This window comes from Malus domestica, chromosome 10 (genome assembly GCF_042453785.1).
Source record: "Malus domestica chromosome 10, GDT2T_hap1".
In the NCBI taxonomy this organism is placed as follows: domain Eukaryota; kingdom Viridiplantae; phylum Streptophyta; class Magnoliopsida; order Rosales; family Rosaceae; genus Malus; species Malus domestica.
The window spans coordinates 12843901-12860623 of NC_091670.1; the positions used below are offsets into that span (position 1 = coordinate 12843901).

General features: G+C 36.3%; 1 long non-coding RNA gene across 1 annotated transcript; it reads right to left on the reverse strand.

Moving 5' to 3' along the window:
• Window positions 1–13832: 13832 nt before the first annotated feature.
• LOC108169420 (uncharacterized) lies at window positions 13833–15720 on the reverse strand. The gene is made up of 2 exons (XR_001785741.3): window positions 14353–15720; window positions 13833–14213 (listed from the first exon to the last, which is right to left on the reverse strand). It is a non-coding gene; the product is annotated as an uncharacterized lncRNA (long non-coding RNA).
• Between the last annotated feature and the right edge of the window lie 1003 nt (window positions 15721–16723).

Below are 16723 nucleotides of genomic sequence, written 5' to 3' on the forward strand. Positions count from 1 at the left end.
TTGTTCTCAAGGGAAGTTGGTAATTAGACTATCACAGTTAAAGATTGATGTTGAATCCCCATCATTTTTCCAAAGAATTCAGGGAGATATTTGTAGGCCTATTTAACCACCTTGTGGACTATTTCGATATTTTATGGTTTTAGTTGATGTATTTACCCAATGGTTACATGTTTGCCTCTTGTCTACTCGAAATGTAGTTTTTGCGAGACTTTTTGCTCAGATAATTAAATTATGAGCACAGTTCCCAGATTACCTTATTAAGTCAATCCGACTTAATATGCTGGTGAATTTACATCTCAAACCTTTAATGATTATTGCATGACACTAGGCATTAATGTTGAACATCCTGTTTCTCATATCCATACTCAAAATGGTTTAGCAGAAGCATTTATGAAGTGGCTGCAATTAATAGTTCATGCTTTGCTCATGAAAACAAAATTGCCAGTTTCTACATGGAGACATGCCATCTTACATGCTGCATCATTGGTTCGATTGAGACCTATCCAACCATCAATACTCCTCAATACAACTCATGTTTGGGCATCAACCAAACATTTCACATTTACGAGTTTCTGGTTATGATGTTTATGTGCCTATTACATTGCCACAACGTACTAAAATGGGACCTTAGGGAAAATTTAGAATTTATATGGGTTTTGATTCACTATCTATCATTAGATATTTATAGCCCTTGACATGTGATATTTTTACAACTTGTTTTGCGAATTGTCACTTTGATGGGACAGTTTTCCCGTCGTTAAAGGGAGAGAAGACCGTTCCAGAAGAATGGCAAGAATTGACATGGGTTGTAACCATCTTATCTCATTTTGATCCATGAAGCACTCAATGTGAAAATGAAGTGAAAATGATTGTTCATCTTTAAAGTATTGCTAATTAAATGCCATATGCATTTAATAATGCTACGAAAGTGACAAAATCACATATACCATATGCAAATATGCCTGCAAGAGTTAATGTCCTTATTAGACAAAATAAATTGGCAGTGAAAGATTCATCTGTTGCACGCCTAGACCACCAGGTTCAAAAGATTTAGCCCCTTGAAGGAGGAAGATGAGGGCACAATTGAATCCAAATGAAATCATTCAGGAAAAGAAGATGAATGACGAATCATAATTCATGATTCTGTACTTCTAGAAAAAGAAAATGTCCTTGGTGAGACACATGTTCCTGAAGAGACAGAAGTACATGAAAGCAAAGAAATCTCCATAAATTATGCATGTAATAATGAATTGTGGGATTGAAATAAAATAATCATCGACGACATATTCGCATTCGCAGTAGCCATTGAATTCATATTAAGCAATGATATTGAGCCCCGTTTTGTTGATGAATGCAAACAAAGACAAGATTGGCCTAAATGGAAAGATACAATCCAGGCAGATTTAAATCCCTTGGAAAGACGAAGTGTTTTTGGACCAATAGTCCAAACCTTGCCTGGAGTAAACCCCATGGATTACAAATGGGTATTCACAAGAAAGCATAATAAGAAAAAAAAAGATTGCAAGATATAAAGCACGACTCGTTGCATAAGGCTTTTCACAATGACCTAGAATTGATTACGAGGAGATATACTCTTCTGTAATAGACGGAATTACGTTCCGTTACTTAATAAGTTTTGGTGGTTTTAGAAAAACTTGACATGCGACTTATGAATATCATCATTGCGTATCTATATGGAGAATTAGATACTGACATCTATATGAAGGTCCCAGAAGGACTTAAGTTGCCTGAAACGACTAACAAACCACTAGGTATGCTCTAAATCAAATTAAGGCGATCATTATATAGGCTGAAACAATCTGGATGAATGTCGTATAATTGTCTCAGTGAGTATTTGATCAAAGAAAGATATACCAACATTGTCGTTTGCCCTTGTATGTTCATTAAGAAATGATTTGCTATAGTGGCAATATATGTGGATGATATGAACTTAGTTGGAAACCCTGAAAAGCTCAATAAAACTTCCGAATATCGGAAAAGATAATTTGAAATGAAAGATGTTAGGAAAACAAAATATTGTCTCAGCCTGCAGAACGAGCATTGTGATAATGGAATTTTGGTCCATCAATTAGCTTACATTGAAAAAAATCCTAAAGCAATTCGGCATGGACAATGTTTATCCACTAAGTATGCCAATGGTCGTTTGTTCTCTGGACGTTAAGAAAGATCCATTTCATCCAAAAGAAGACGATGAAATGGTATTTGGTCCAAAAGTACCATATATGAGTGTAATAGGTGCTTTATTGTATTTAGCACAATGTAGTAGCAAGGTACAAGACAAACATTTGTTCCCTCCGAGGAGAGCTTTGCTCCAACAGTTCATCATTGGAAATGAGTCAAAGATGTTTTACGATACCCTTGTGGCACAACAGACATGAGTCTCTTCTAATTCAAGAAATCCACAGATGACCAGAGCCTTGTTGGATATGTAGATGTTAGTTATCTATCTGATCCGCATAAAGCCTGCTTACAAACTGGATATGTGTTCAATTATGGAAATACAGCAATTCATGGCGCTCAACGAAGCAAACATTAGTTGCTACATCTTTCAATCACTCAGAAATACTTGCTTTACATGAAGCCAGTCGTGAATGTTCTTGGTTAAGATCAATGATTCACCACATCCAAAATTCATGTGATCTACCTTCAAAGATAGACACTGCAACTATCATTCATGAAGATAATGTTGCGTGTGTTGCCCAAATGAATGAAAGATTCATCAAGGACAATAAGACTAAACACATATCTCCAAAAGTTTTTCAGTGCACATAAGCTTTAGAAGGCTAAAGTTCTTGAAATCAGACAAATATGTTCCAATGAAAATCTGGTAGACTTATTCACCAAATCTTTACCAAAGTGCACGTTTCAGAAGCTAGTGCATGGTATTGGATTACGTCGGCTTATCAATCAGTTAAATTTAAAGAATGTGGAATCATGGGAGACACATATTAGGGGGAGCATCCATGATACATGCATGTTGTACTCTTTTTCCTTCGACTAGGATTTTTCCCCACTGGGTTTTTCCTATCAAGGTTTTAACGAGGCAACATAAGCATACTTAATACTATATCAACAATCCAAGCAAAGTTGTACTCTTTTTCCTTCGCTACGGTTATTTTTTTTCCCATTGGGTTTTTCCAAGCAAGGTTTTAACAAGGCAATTGATGTTGATATGTGGGCATCCAAGGAGGAGTGTTGTAAAAGTTGTGGGAGTGAATGCCCACATGTTTTAGCCAAATATGAAAAGTTAGAAAAACTTAAGAATAATAGCACTGTTGTTGTATGATGTTTTTCAAAAGGCACTTCGTGTATTATCACAACACAGAAAATAAAAAAGTGAAAGCAATAATATCAATATCCCTTCCTTCCTCTCTTTACTTTCAATCTTTTTATGTTATAGTTACAAAAATAAATTGTGTGTTACGTTGCATCTGCTTCACTCATGTCCCTAGCAAAGGTTATCTCTCTAACTTTTGCCTATTTATAATATCCCTTTAATTTTTGTGATTTGATGTTTTAGTTTTGTAACTTTTGCCTATTTATAACATCCCTTTAATTTTTGGGATTTGATGTGTTAGTTTTGTTTGTAGCAAAACTTGCTTTACGTGTAATTAAAGAGCTAAATACCAATTAGTATTCTTCTAATAAGTGAAAGGTTTTGGATTTGATTAACATGTATACCAGTGGCATATAATATTTGTGTTGTGATCGATAGTTAACATAATTAACTCAGTATGTAACTTACCACAATTGTAAGATCCCACAAAGCTCAGGGGTGAGGATCCTGTAAGCCTTATATGTAAATTCCCATCTCTACCTAGCACGAGGCCTTTTGGGAGCTTACTGGCTTTGCCTTTTGTAGGAACTTCAAAGTTAAGCGAGTTCGCGCGAGAGCAATCCCATGATGGGTGGCCCACTGGGAAGTTCTCGTGTGAGTTCCTAGAAACAAAACCGTGAGGGCGTGGTCGGGGTCCAAAACGGACAATATCGTGCTCCGGCGGAGTCGAACCCAGGATGTGGCGGGGTCCCGGGCCGGGATGTGACAACAATCCCTCATTTTCTTAGAGAACAATACTGTTGTACAATAAATAAAAAAACCAAATAATGTTCTTTTAAGACTAATGTCGCATGTCTTTAACCATTTGAGATCATTTTCGTCTTATAAAAATGTTCACTACAATTGAAAATTGTTGTCTAGTATTGCATCTAGACTGAGTTTAATTTACAGGACGGACTACAATATATGCATTTACTTAATACATTTACTATCTAATGGCTAGATATGATTAGGTATGATATTCTCTCTTTTACTGCATATTATGAACGTTGAATGGTGAATGCATTAAATAAATGTATTTACTAGTCCCAAGGTTCTACAAGATGTTGGGTGTTAGTAGGGCGGTAGGTTGGGGCCTAGTGCCAAGGGGGCTAGGCAGAGTTTAGGTGGAGGCCTATGCGGACTAGGCCAATTTGAGTAAAGTTATTATATATTAGATAAATAAGTGTCTATTTATACTTAAAAACACATAATTGTATTGGGATACATAAATTGTAAAATAAAATGACATATAGATTATAAAGTATTAGAACATATAGAAAACATGGGGAACAAGCATATTATAATTGTTCATCTAAGTATTCAACAAGTCTCTTACATTTTATTGACAAAATAAAATGCACAATGAAAGTTATTGATTTTCTATCTAAGGGAGAGTCGCGACATAGATGGGTGCCTGTGCGGGTTTAGGCAAACTAGGCGGACTCTTAATGGGTCTAAGTGCACTTTCTTAATTTTCAAACGTCTAGCGCCTAAGCGGGCCTAGGTGGCGCTAGGTGGGGATTTTTAGAACAATGGCTAGTCCTAAATGCAATGACTAGTCATAAAATTTGGTTGGCATGATATGGTAATAGTATTATACCAATTGGTATTGGGATAATTTTTTGGCCCATAACTTTTTTTGCTTCATTTTTTTTTGTTAAGCAAATAACCCACATATTAAGATGAAACACAATTAGACCTGACAATTTCTTACACGACCCATTAACATGACATGTAAAGGACATGAAAATAACAAGTTTCGGGTCAACACGATAACTAATCAAGTCATTATCGGGTCACACGATAAGAACTATTAATAACGGGTCCTTAACAGGTTTACACGAAAGTGACACGCGAGTAACCCGTTTTGACACGTTAAGAAAAAAGTTATTTTGATGATTTTAATCTTTTATACTAAAAAACATTATTGTAAAATACAATAGCCATAGATTATATGTATATATTTTATATTAAATATGTATTATTATTCTATATAAATTAAAAAAAATCTAAGTTTTATTTATTTATTTTGATTTTTTTAGTATACTATAGGTAAAGAGAGATTAAAAAATTATAAAGCACATTAAAACCTAATAAAAACATCCTCAATATAACTCTTGAAGATAATATATCAAGCCAAAATTCTAATACCATTTCCCTTGGTGATTGATAAAATTGAAGGGTTTTATTGTAAAAAAAAACGTGCAACAACCTTGAAACTCAACTCCCTTTATTTTGCATGTCCTTGAACATTTGATATTTTTGTAGTAATGTACTAATATTTTTTTCATTAGGCTCTTATTTTGGTGTAACAACCTGTCCCTAAAAATTACGGTTTTTATAATTTTAAAATGTGAAATTTCAAAAATGCCCTTCTAAGCAAATGCATTGACTTTTGTTGCCTGCCTTGTTGAGTCATGTAAGATCCATTTTCTTTACATATTCTTGTAGTACTCGTCGCTACGAACGCGTAGACACAAACGAAATGTGATTTGGAGTTATAACGAAGAAGTTATGGGCGAGTAAAAATAGGGACAAAATAGTCATTTAAATATTTTCTGGAATGCTCCAGATTTTTGGAGCAAAATTTGGAAAAGCCACGTGTGTGGCCCAGATTAAAGGGAATAAAAGATGGGTGGTGGAGATGAAATATAAAGGAGAGAAAGGAGGGGCGAGACGCCCAATCAGAAAGAAGGGAGAGAAGAGAATGACCAATGGGGAAGGAGGAAATGAGGGAAAGGAGAGAAGAAAAATAAATAAATAAATAAAAAGGTGGGGAAAACCAGTTCTCATGATCCGTGCGATGCAACCGGCGAAAGACATGGAATCCGGTGGCCTCCAAGCCAATTTTCGGTGAGTTGAAGCCCCTCACCACCTATAAATCATTCCCTATCATCCCCTATACCTATTCAACCCAAAATTGGAAGGAAATTGGCCCTGAAATGGTGAACACCCGCACGGGGTGCGATGAGCTCATGGTGGCGATCCACCCAAATTTGAAAGTAACTCCAACCACCACCACCACCAATAGACTTCCTCAACCTCAAGAATAAAGCCTATGTATTGGTTGTGGCGTCAGAGCTGTTATGGAGTCTAATCGAGGACACCCAAATTCTAGGGTTCTGATAGGTTTATGGCGATTTGAGGCTTTTCCCGGCCAAATTGGAAATAGTTGATTTTTAGAAATTTGGGAATTTTTAGAAATAGTAGATTTCCGTGAAATTTGGGAATTTTTAGAAATAGTTGATTTTTCTGACTAGCCAGGGCAGCCGACCACCGTGTGCGCCGGCGCGTGGGTTGAGACCCCACTTGACCTTCCTAAGCTAAGTCTAATACTCCAATTGCATAGGTGAAGTCCGATTAACGAAATTCCATTGTTTGGGTACAATTTCGCTAAGGTTCGCCACGTGATCCTTATTTGAATCGATGATCCAACTGTTAGATCGTCACAAAATTTAGTAGGTTATTGTTCATAATATTTTAGGACAATAGGAAATGACGGATCGGGAATCCGAAGTGCGGATCTTCCCGAATTGGATTCCTAAGTTCGTAAAATAAAATGTTAACCGCCACTTGAATTTACAATTGGCAGAGATCCGACTGCTGGATCATAATGAAACTTTAGTACGATGTTTTAGAAGCATAATGTGGATCTTTGGAAATTACGGATCGGAAATCTGTGATGCAGATCTTTTGGATCGAGTTACGTAGGGTTGTAAACCCTACCGTCGATCTTTGACCGACGGTAGACTTTTGTCAATGGGTCTCAAATCATTCTAGAATGTCTTTGGGAAATGTGTTTTATGTAAGTTACGTGTTCTATCAATAAGAATTCTGAGACGTGACTGAATATTTGTTCTAAGCGACGATCGTTAGTGATGCCTCGATATTTGTGCTAAGGAGTTGTGGCATTGACCTCAGGTGAGTGGGTCTTTTTCCTTTATACAGTATATATATATATATATATATATATATATATATATATATATATAAGTTAAATTTTGCTTGAGTGGGTCTTTATCCTTTATAAACTTTACGGTTTCTAGAAACATTTTTATATGGAACTATGTTTTGCTTGCCATGTCGTAAATAAGTTAAATTTTAAATATTGCATTGTTACACTTGTGAATTGCATTGTGTGATGCTGCGGAGACTCGGGTAAGCTTCAGGTGAGTATTATGTGATTGAATGGGTTGAATTGCATTGGTATGCACACATTTATTTAGGGTTCATCATGGCTGTACCCCAGTATTAGTTCTCCCGCCCGAGGCTAGGGCAATTCTTCACGTGATTGCTCACCTCCCGCACCATATGCTTACCTTAGATCCAAGTTTGGTGCCAGCTTATCGTACATACCACAATAGATGGTTCTGACTTGTAGGTGACCCGCGATTTATCGCACAACTTTCACTTGATCGTAGCACTTGATCGTACATATTTATACCCAGCCTATCGTACAGGTCACACTAGGTGACTTTAACTCGTGTGCTAGCCTAGATTGATGAGCTACAGGTCAAGTCGTACATGTCACGTTAAGTGACATTGATTGGCATACTATTTTATATTGGTTTCACACCTAGCTTACATTTATTATTGCTGAGATATTATGACATGGCATACTTCAATTTTCGCTGCTCTTGTGCTATGGTTTTTATACCTACGTAATAGTATTATTTTCTAGAAACTATACGGGTTTAATGGTGAGAGGTTATAACGCTTTCAAAAGGTTTTTATTAAAACTTTATTTGGTGTAGGCGATTATCATCGATGGTATAATTCTCACCCTATTTTACTGTATTGTACTTATGCTCTGTCATCACGTGTGAATTGGATTCATTCCCACTCACAGCACACTCTTGTATTAGGCACTTTTAGGTTTAAATTTATTCACATTTTCCACATCATTACACTTTATGGCTTCGTCACCTTCCTGATGTTGGCCAGCATAACTCGATTCAAAGTCCTAGTTGACATTCTGGGTCAGGGTGTGTTAGTTTAGTATTAGAGCATAAGTTGGGCAGTATAGCGTTCATCACACGAGTAATGTAAGCATTCTCGGTTCTTGAGCCTAATGTTCGAATCTTGCCACCTTATCGAATACAAAAATTATGTTAGCTTTTCCTAAGTTTTGGGCAGTTCTGTCGACTTGTCGACGTTTTAGAAGATCACTTTGGCTAACGCTTTTAGACTTAAATCGAAGAACTTCCCTGCCAAGGAAAGATGTAGATTTGAGACAAGTTGATGGTCCTCAAGCAAGGCTAACAGTGTACACCAGGGAACTATACATCAATCCCATCATTATCAACCTTTTCGAGATAGAAAACCAGAACTAATTTTGATTCCTTGGCAGTACCCGTTAGCATATCATCTATTAGGATACCTATGAAGTTACTTCGTCAAGATTCCAAAATTGTCCTGAGCGACAAATCTGGTCCTAATGAGGTAGCACTGGACGAAAGAAACATCTGGGGGACAATCACTTTTGGTTCCCGATAGCACTAATCTTCTTAAATGCACTAGTTATCATTTCGGATCTTCCGGATAAAGATCAACTTTCGTTTAAACCCGTTCTAAAGTAGATTATTAGCAAATTCCTCTTTCCAGCTTTGGGACATTCTAACCAATACTAGTTTCCAAATTTATTTTGGTGATGTACTCATTATTTTGATGAGTATAGGCAATGAAGTATGAGTTGTTATACCTATGATTAGTATAAAATCTCCAAGGTATTGAGTATTTCCCCTAGAATTATGGAACCACCTCATAGAATTAGTTCCTTATTAGTCGTCCAAAACCATCCAAGCGGGCTCTAGTTTGTAATTAGCCTATGGTGACGCTACTAATTGACGATATTGTTCGATAACCAGGAACTGTCAACCAATATTCAAGCGGTATGATTTATGATACTGGACACAAGTGCTAGTGTCTAGGAGTGATACCTTTATACCAGAATGTCGGTTCATAGGTTTAGGGTAATGAACAATATCAAAATATCATAAATATGTTAATTAGCACGCGACTAATAGATTGATTAACAGTGACTGCTAGAGCCGAAAAAACTAAATCTCAGAAAGTTAGGAGCAAGCGTTGTATTAGGACAGAAAACTCATAGTTGTTTTTACCTTATCACCTAACTAGGTAAACATAACCTCTTTGATTAGCCACCTTTTCTATCACTTTTGTAGGTAGATAGTATAATTGAAGTACGAGTTAATTTCTCATTGTTAGAGTAAATGGAGTATCAAGGAAGCTATGGAGATCTATTAGCACGTGGAGGAGTGAAAGAAAGTAGTACGGTACAATTCGAGGTCGTACTTTTAGGCATCATATTCCAAAAATCTCACCTGGGATACCATCAAATGGTGAAACGAAGGACACCATCAATCCACTTTCTCGTACTATATCAGTTTTTTGTGTGACTTTTCGAACAAGTCCTACTTCATTTAGAGAACTTAGTTACGAAAGCTTATCGATTAGGAATTTATCCAATCAAACCCTTATCTAGGAGACCTTGAACCTATTTGCGAAGGTGAAAGGCCGAACCTTGGGATCATAACTAGATTTTAGCAACTAAATCAAGTGACAACGAAAAATAGTTAGCTTTATTTCGAATTGATGGTCTCTTCAACCAACTTCTTGAGTCTTGAGTTTTCTTTCATAGCTTGTTGAATTCATAGTAGTCTTACCGATGACTTTCTCATCCGCTTCAGTAATGAGACCAAATTCTCTAAATACTGACACTTAGCTTTATGCAAAATTTCTCGAACGTTAGTTTTGTTTAGATGGGTACTTTTCTTAGGAGACGTGATCTCAGTAAAGGATATTCTTTACTTTTTTTTCCAAAAGGTTGTAGCGGAAGAAAGTTGACATTCTCACAAAGTGTTGTGAGATTTGAGATATCCTTAGTTTTGTCGAATTATCGACAATTGATTAGCGATTTTTGGGCTATAATGTTTTTCCTCACATATCAACCAAGGAAAGTTAGTTTAGCTTGGGGTGTTGATTATGAATAAAATTTCTGACAACCGAATTGTTGTCTCAACCTACCTATGTGTTACACTTTTCGATGACATTGATCAATTGAAAATGCATGATGATATGTTCTCTAGATATTTCGACTGTGCTGAGGCATCATGATGGAGAATCGCTTATACTTTCCAACGGTTAAAACCGTTTGAAATGAACCATTCTATTCATGACTTAGAGTCAATTGTTATTATCTTCATTTGAAATATCGAATGACACTTCTCGGTGAGAAACATGTCGAGAACTTTTACCAACCTTAGATTTCTCAAATACATCTTCATTTGAGATAAGCTAAAATTTATGATAGCGACGATGGAAGAGCCAAATCAACGCCTATGAATGAAATATTGTGTATTACCCTGGTGGTGCAAACGTAGTTACTAAGCACCTTTAGCTTGTCCTATCCCACCTCAGTTGGAATTCACAAGTATTGTTTTGACGTTACTTGTGAGATATCAATAAATTGTTTGGATGGTTTTAATCACTTCCTGTATCTGTATCAGGATGAGAAATATCACCATAAGCTTCCAATACGAGGTATTTTGTACTTGTGGAGTTATGATGATGTTTCAGTGACCATCGACCGACGTGACAAGCTAGCTCATTTTCCGTTGATCTAGAGGGACTATGTTTATACCACTTGGTAAAATTCCTCATTCTTGAAATTATCAGATCTTTCTGGCATTTAGACCAGCGTCTATTCTAATTGTGATTCCATATTCACTTCTTTGTGCTGGAAGACATTCCAATCATCCTTAGATATGTGTCCACACCACTGCGCCTTGTATTATTTTTTTATGCAAACAAACTGTATAGAGAATCGCTTGACGCTTAAAATTTAGTGTGATCATTAATTCCTCAATCACCCAACGAATACTCTGCTGAACCCATCATTCCCGCTCATAGCGCATTCTTGCAAATTGTTTGCAAACACTGGATATTTCCTGAAAATGTAGAAAATATCGAGGAAATTGATTGATTTCTGGAAACATCGTGGATATGGGATGAAGTCTAAACTTCACTCCCTCTTTCCATATCGTTTCCTAAATTTTTGGATATTTCTATGGAAATATTGATCATATCGATGATATTTCAAACACTGGATAAAAGTTAGAGTTGCAAACCAAATCAAATAGAAGTTAACGACTTCAAGTTGCAAACTAAATGATATGTGTATAATTACATATAACATAAATATTTGATACTGTACAATAATACCATTGGTATTGATTTTAGGTACCAATATCATATCAAAGTTCTTCAGTTCGATACAATTACAGTACCATTACTGGCTAATACCAAATTATTATGGTAATAGTATTGTACGGTAGAATGACAAAATTTTCTTCTTAGTTGAGATTGGTTGGATTGCCAGATTGGCAGTGTTTCAGTTGTATTCCATAAAATGAAAGGACGAGATTCGGACTTTTTTTTATTTTTTATTTTTTATTTTTTTGAAAAAACGATATTGTCTACACTAAAAGGTGAAGTAGTGATTTAAGTCTCACAATGAGTGAACCATAATAATGTGGTCCAAATTCGTTTTTGACAAGAATCGAACTAAACCCTCTTATTTACAAATAAAGAGCGATATCATTAGACGGTAATACCCAATGCAGATCCGGACTTATCTTAGAGAGAATAAATTAGTTGTTATACTTTATCTTGTTGTCCTTTTATTCGAATTTTCTAGACTTATGGGTTTATTCCTTTTAATGAAAAAGTAGACAAGGAATAATAAGTTGACATTATTCTCCCAAATGCAGGCAAACCCAAAAGTACCCAGTCAGGGTTGTTAATTAGTGATTTTTAACTGTTTATAGGGTAAAGCAATAGTGTAGCTAAAACAGATTAGGCCATTTGGCCTAATTGCTGACCCAAAAATGGAAAATTCAGAAATGATGAAGGGCATATCTGCAGGAGGACATATCATGAGCCAACCTAGCCTTCCTTTATTCAGTAATTCTGTTCCAGCTCCTTTTCTCCTTGGAATGATAGAGGCCAATGATCCTCAATATCTTTCTGTTATTTAATGTGAGAACGGTCTCACTGAAGTTATTTTTTTTTAGTTCAGGACACAAAAACGTGACTATTTTTTTGGAGAGATGGCGGATGCAAGAAGGTGGAAATTGAATCGGATGCCCAGCCTATACTATGGAAGGTTTTCTCTTTGATATTGAATCATTGGCTACGCAAATAGGAGACGTAAAGTCTGAGTTTGTGCTGCAGGGTGGCAATCTTCCTGCCCATGTGGTTGTCTTGTTTGTTGCCTTGCATGGTGGTTCATTCGTTTGGGATGCGATAGGCTGGGACTTTTTCATTAATATTCTTGCTGCAGATGTAAACAGTGTAATTAGATTATAATAAAGTTTATCTTTTTAACAAAAAATAATAATAATTTGATGAATGACTGTTGAGTTAAACTAAACTTAAAAAAAATAGTAAGATACAAATAACATGTCCAATTTTATTGATGCGGTGGTGTGTAAACAGCCTCTTTAATTAGTAGAATTATTCCAAATTCTGCTGATTTTATCTTTTTACCTAAACCAGTCTTATCCCCACTTAAGAAAACACAGCCAGTTGGTATGTTTATCTAGCAGGACAAACAGTCACTCTATCAAGAAAAATAATAGAGAGAAACTCATAGACATGATATAATGAAGGGAGCCCATATTGATGGCCCCATTTTTATGGGTGGTGTAAATTGTTTTTCGGCGATAGAAGTGAATGAAAATGATGTAACTACTCATTAACTTCTCTTACTAAAAATGAGGGTTAGAGACTTTTCTTTTGGGTTTGGTTGAGTAAGCTCATCGAGTTTCACAGTGCTCCCAAGTATTAGATAGATATAGAAGTTTTGAGAACTAAGGAAATTTTGCAGAATTAAAATCTACTGTGTGTTTATTTTACTTACTGTAGAGTAATAAATAATTCAAAAATTTTGGAGTTGATATGTGGCCTTTTAGCAACGACTTACAAGAATGCTTTAATTAAATTGGCAAGATTCACATCTATGAGGTGCTGAATACAATTTCACTAACCTATCGTGCTCATAGCAAGGAGAAAAGTCAATTGTATTAAAGATATGTGTAATAATCAAATCCTATCTTTATGCTTTCCTAATTGAAGACCAATTTAATCAAGCTAGTAATCACAATCAAATCCAATTTGGGATTCTACAAGATAATGTCAAGATATTATTTATTCAATAATATCTTTGGGATAATTATTTCTTACTCCATTCGGATTAGGGTTGGGCACGGGCCGGGCCGGGCATTACAATTTTGAAAATAGGAACCGGACCTTACCCGGCCAGGTTGAAACTGGCCTGTTCGGTCCGGGTACACGGGTCCTTTTTTTTTTTTTTTTTTGCTGTTTAAAAATGTTTGTTGCACAGATTGCAGTTTGTAAAAACTGCACAGATTCTAGTTTACAGTTAGATTCCAGTATTACAAACAATACGACATGCACGCAAATACAATGAAGGTATGAATTACATGAATTAACGACACCAAAAGGAACCTAAGAAAATGTAGAAACTCAAAAACACTCCAGATGAATCATGATGGCAAGCATGGCAGTGAAAGTTTCTATAAGATATAAAGTACAATGGCCTAAACAGGGTAGACGAACATAATGATTATGCCAACAGAGTTCGATATTCCACCAGCTTTGGTGAAAGCATCTCTGAACCCACCAGCTGCCCGGATGTGTTCTTGCAGCAAATAACCGGCGATGAGAAGGCATATTACAACACCAATCCAGTCGCCTCTCACAGTGTTCGCAAATAAACTAGGAGCAACCACTATAAGAAGAATCAATGATGTGGGCAATTCCAGCTACTCTGGAGGTTATAATCATAGTTAATGACCACAAGCAGTAAACAGAAGGTGATTAGGATAAAGTAAGCAACAAATTCTAGGTCATAAACTTGGAAGCATAGACATGTTCGATCAGCAGTGGGCATAAATACTCTATTTTACCTGGGAAACGTTTAGGGAAGAAAAGTTGTAAGACAACACCAACAAGAGCAATCCGTTTTCCAATCTCTCCCCTGGAAAAATAAAGATTTTTAGGGAATAGAACGAACCAAAAACACCGACAACAGGAAATATATGTGGAAAATAACTTGAAGATGTTGAACAATATTGAAGGAAGGGTAAAGAAAATGTAGGGGATCAATGGCCCTGTAAGAATGTTCGATTTCCAGTTTGTTCAATCCAAGATCAACAGATAGCTACAGTCAACACAGAAACAAATAGGTGAGGTTTATATATTTTCCCAAATCAGTACAAGTGAAATTAAAATATCACACAAAGCACAATTAAGAACATAAAAACAAAACCAAACTAACATAATTTACATTAAAAAACTTGAAAAATTGAATCATAAAATAACAGAAAAACAGTGATCTAAACTATTGAAAACCAACGAAAAAAGTCCAATACAAGATCTGAAAAACTGCATCTCCAAAAAATAACAATAACTCAGAAAAATATCAGTTACCATGAATTTAAGACCTTTGCTAAACCTTTGCTAAAAATCGTAAGAGGGTTCTTAGCAGTTAAGCTTTTATGTGCCATCTTAAATAATTTCTTAAAGAAAACACTCCATCTGAAAAAAATCAAAAGAGGGATATTTTTTACAGCTCAATCATCAATCTACAAATTCTACTTCTCCCAGTTCATATTCCAGATCCTAAAACATTTTTACAACTCAATCATCAATCTACAAATTCTAACTTAAAACCCCTAAAAATCCCTACACCAGAAATTCACATTAATAATAAAACCTAATTCAAAATTACTTAAATTTTAGAGGGATGATGATTGGTACTGATAGTAGCAGTGTCCTCGACGGTGGTGATGGGGTGATGATGGTGGTCGCAATGGCGGAGGTGGTGCCGTTGTGTTGGTCGCGACAGCGCTGTGAGAGTCTGAGAGTTGAAGCTCGAAGGTGGTGATGGGGTGAGTGATGGTGGTCACGACAACGGAGTTGGTGGTGCTGTTGTGTTGGTCCCGACGGTGGTGACCACTGCGAGTCGAGGGAAGGGATAGAGAGAGGGAGTCGAGGGAGAGTCTGAGAATCTGAGAGATTGAATGTCTGAAGGTGCTTCTGGAACTCGGGAGGTGGAATTGGCTAGGGTTGAAACAAACAGTTGAGATTGGCTAGGGATGATATCTTAAAACTCGTCCGTCCATTGTAACACAAACGGGCCGGTCCGGGTACCCGCAGTTCCTATACTTTGGGAACTGGCCCGAATCGAAAACTTCAATTACCCGGCCCGCCTCGCCCCGATCTGTTTTTACAAAATTAAGAAGCAGCTCGTACCCGCCCCGTACCCGCATTACCCGCCCCGACCCGTGGGTCCAAGACCCGTTTGCCCAACCCTAATTCGGATGACACACCTTGACCATCTAGATGACAACAGATGGCATGGATTCCCTATTAATACCCCTTCTTTGCCAATTTTTGGTAAACTTTTTCTACGCAATTAAGTCAACTCTTTCTCTCTCTAAAAAAAACTTACTTAGGCAACATATATTCATTGGCCATAGGCAACAGATATTCATTGGCCAAACACACCCCCTCCCCACTCTTTGGGTGCGTGACTTTAGTCTTTCATCAAGTGTTTAATTGTATTATAAGTATAAATTCGTTAAGATTGAAGATGCCAAATTTAATTGGTATTCAATTTCTTCTGTCGGTGGATTACATATTAGAATAAATATAAGCAACTAAGCACTTTTGATAAAAAGTCACATGGCAGCAGAAGTAAAAAATAAGCACTTTGGCCCGCACACCGAAACAGTATTCCTACTAAAGATTCCTTCAAAGACCAGCCATAGATAATGATCCCTTCTGATAGGGATGCTATAATTTGGAATTGTTGAAATGGAAAACACCTTCAGTTGGGTAACTTGCAGATAAAGTAATGGAAATTTGGTATTACGGCCAAACAACAAACCATTTTCAAGATGTTTTTTTGGGTCCAAAATTCTTATGACTGAGATTCCCATGTGTTGTAAACACCAAAATAAACTGCATTTTATAATTCTTGTGGACAAGATTTGTGTTGTCGTGACAGATTTGGCAAATTTGGCCACCTGAGAGGTGGAGCCCTGATTCCTCAGTTTCTTCATGATTCCTTTTCGAAAACAATTTATTCATATGAGAAATGATAAACATACTTCTGTTTAGTTATATTTGTTGTTATTGTTTGATTTATTCAATCTAACGGTTAGAAATAAAAATGTGTAGAGAAACTAAAAATGGTGTGTAAAAATTACCTTCTATTTATCATCATCCAAAAAGTTTATAACTAAAGTGGCCAATAATTATACTTTTGCATCT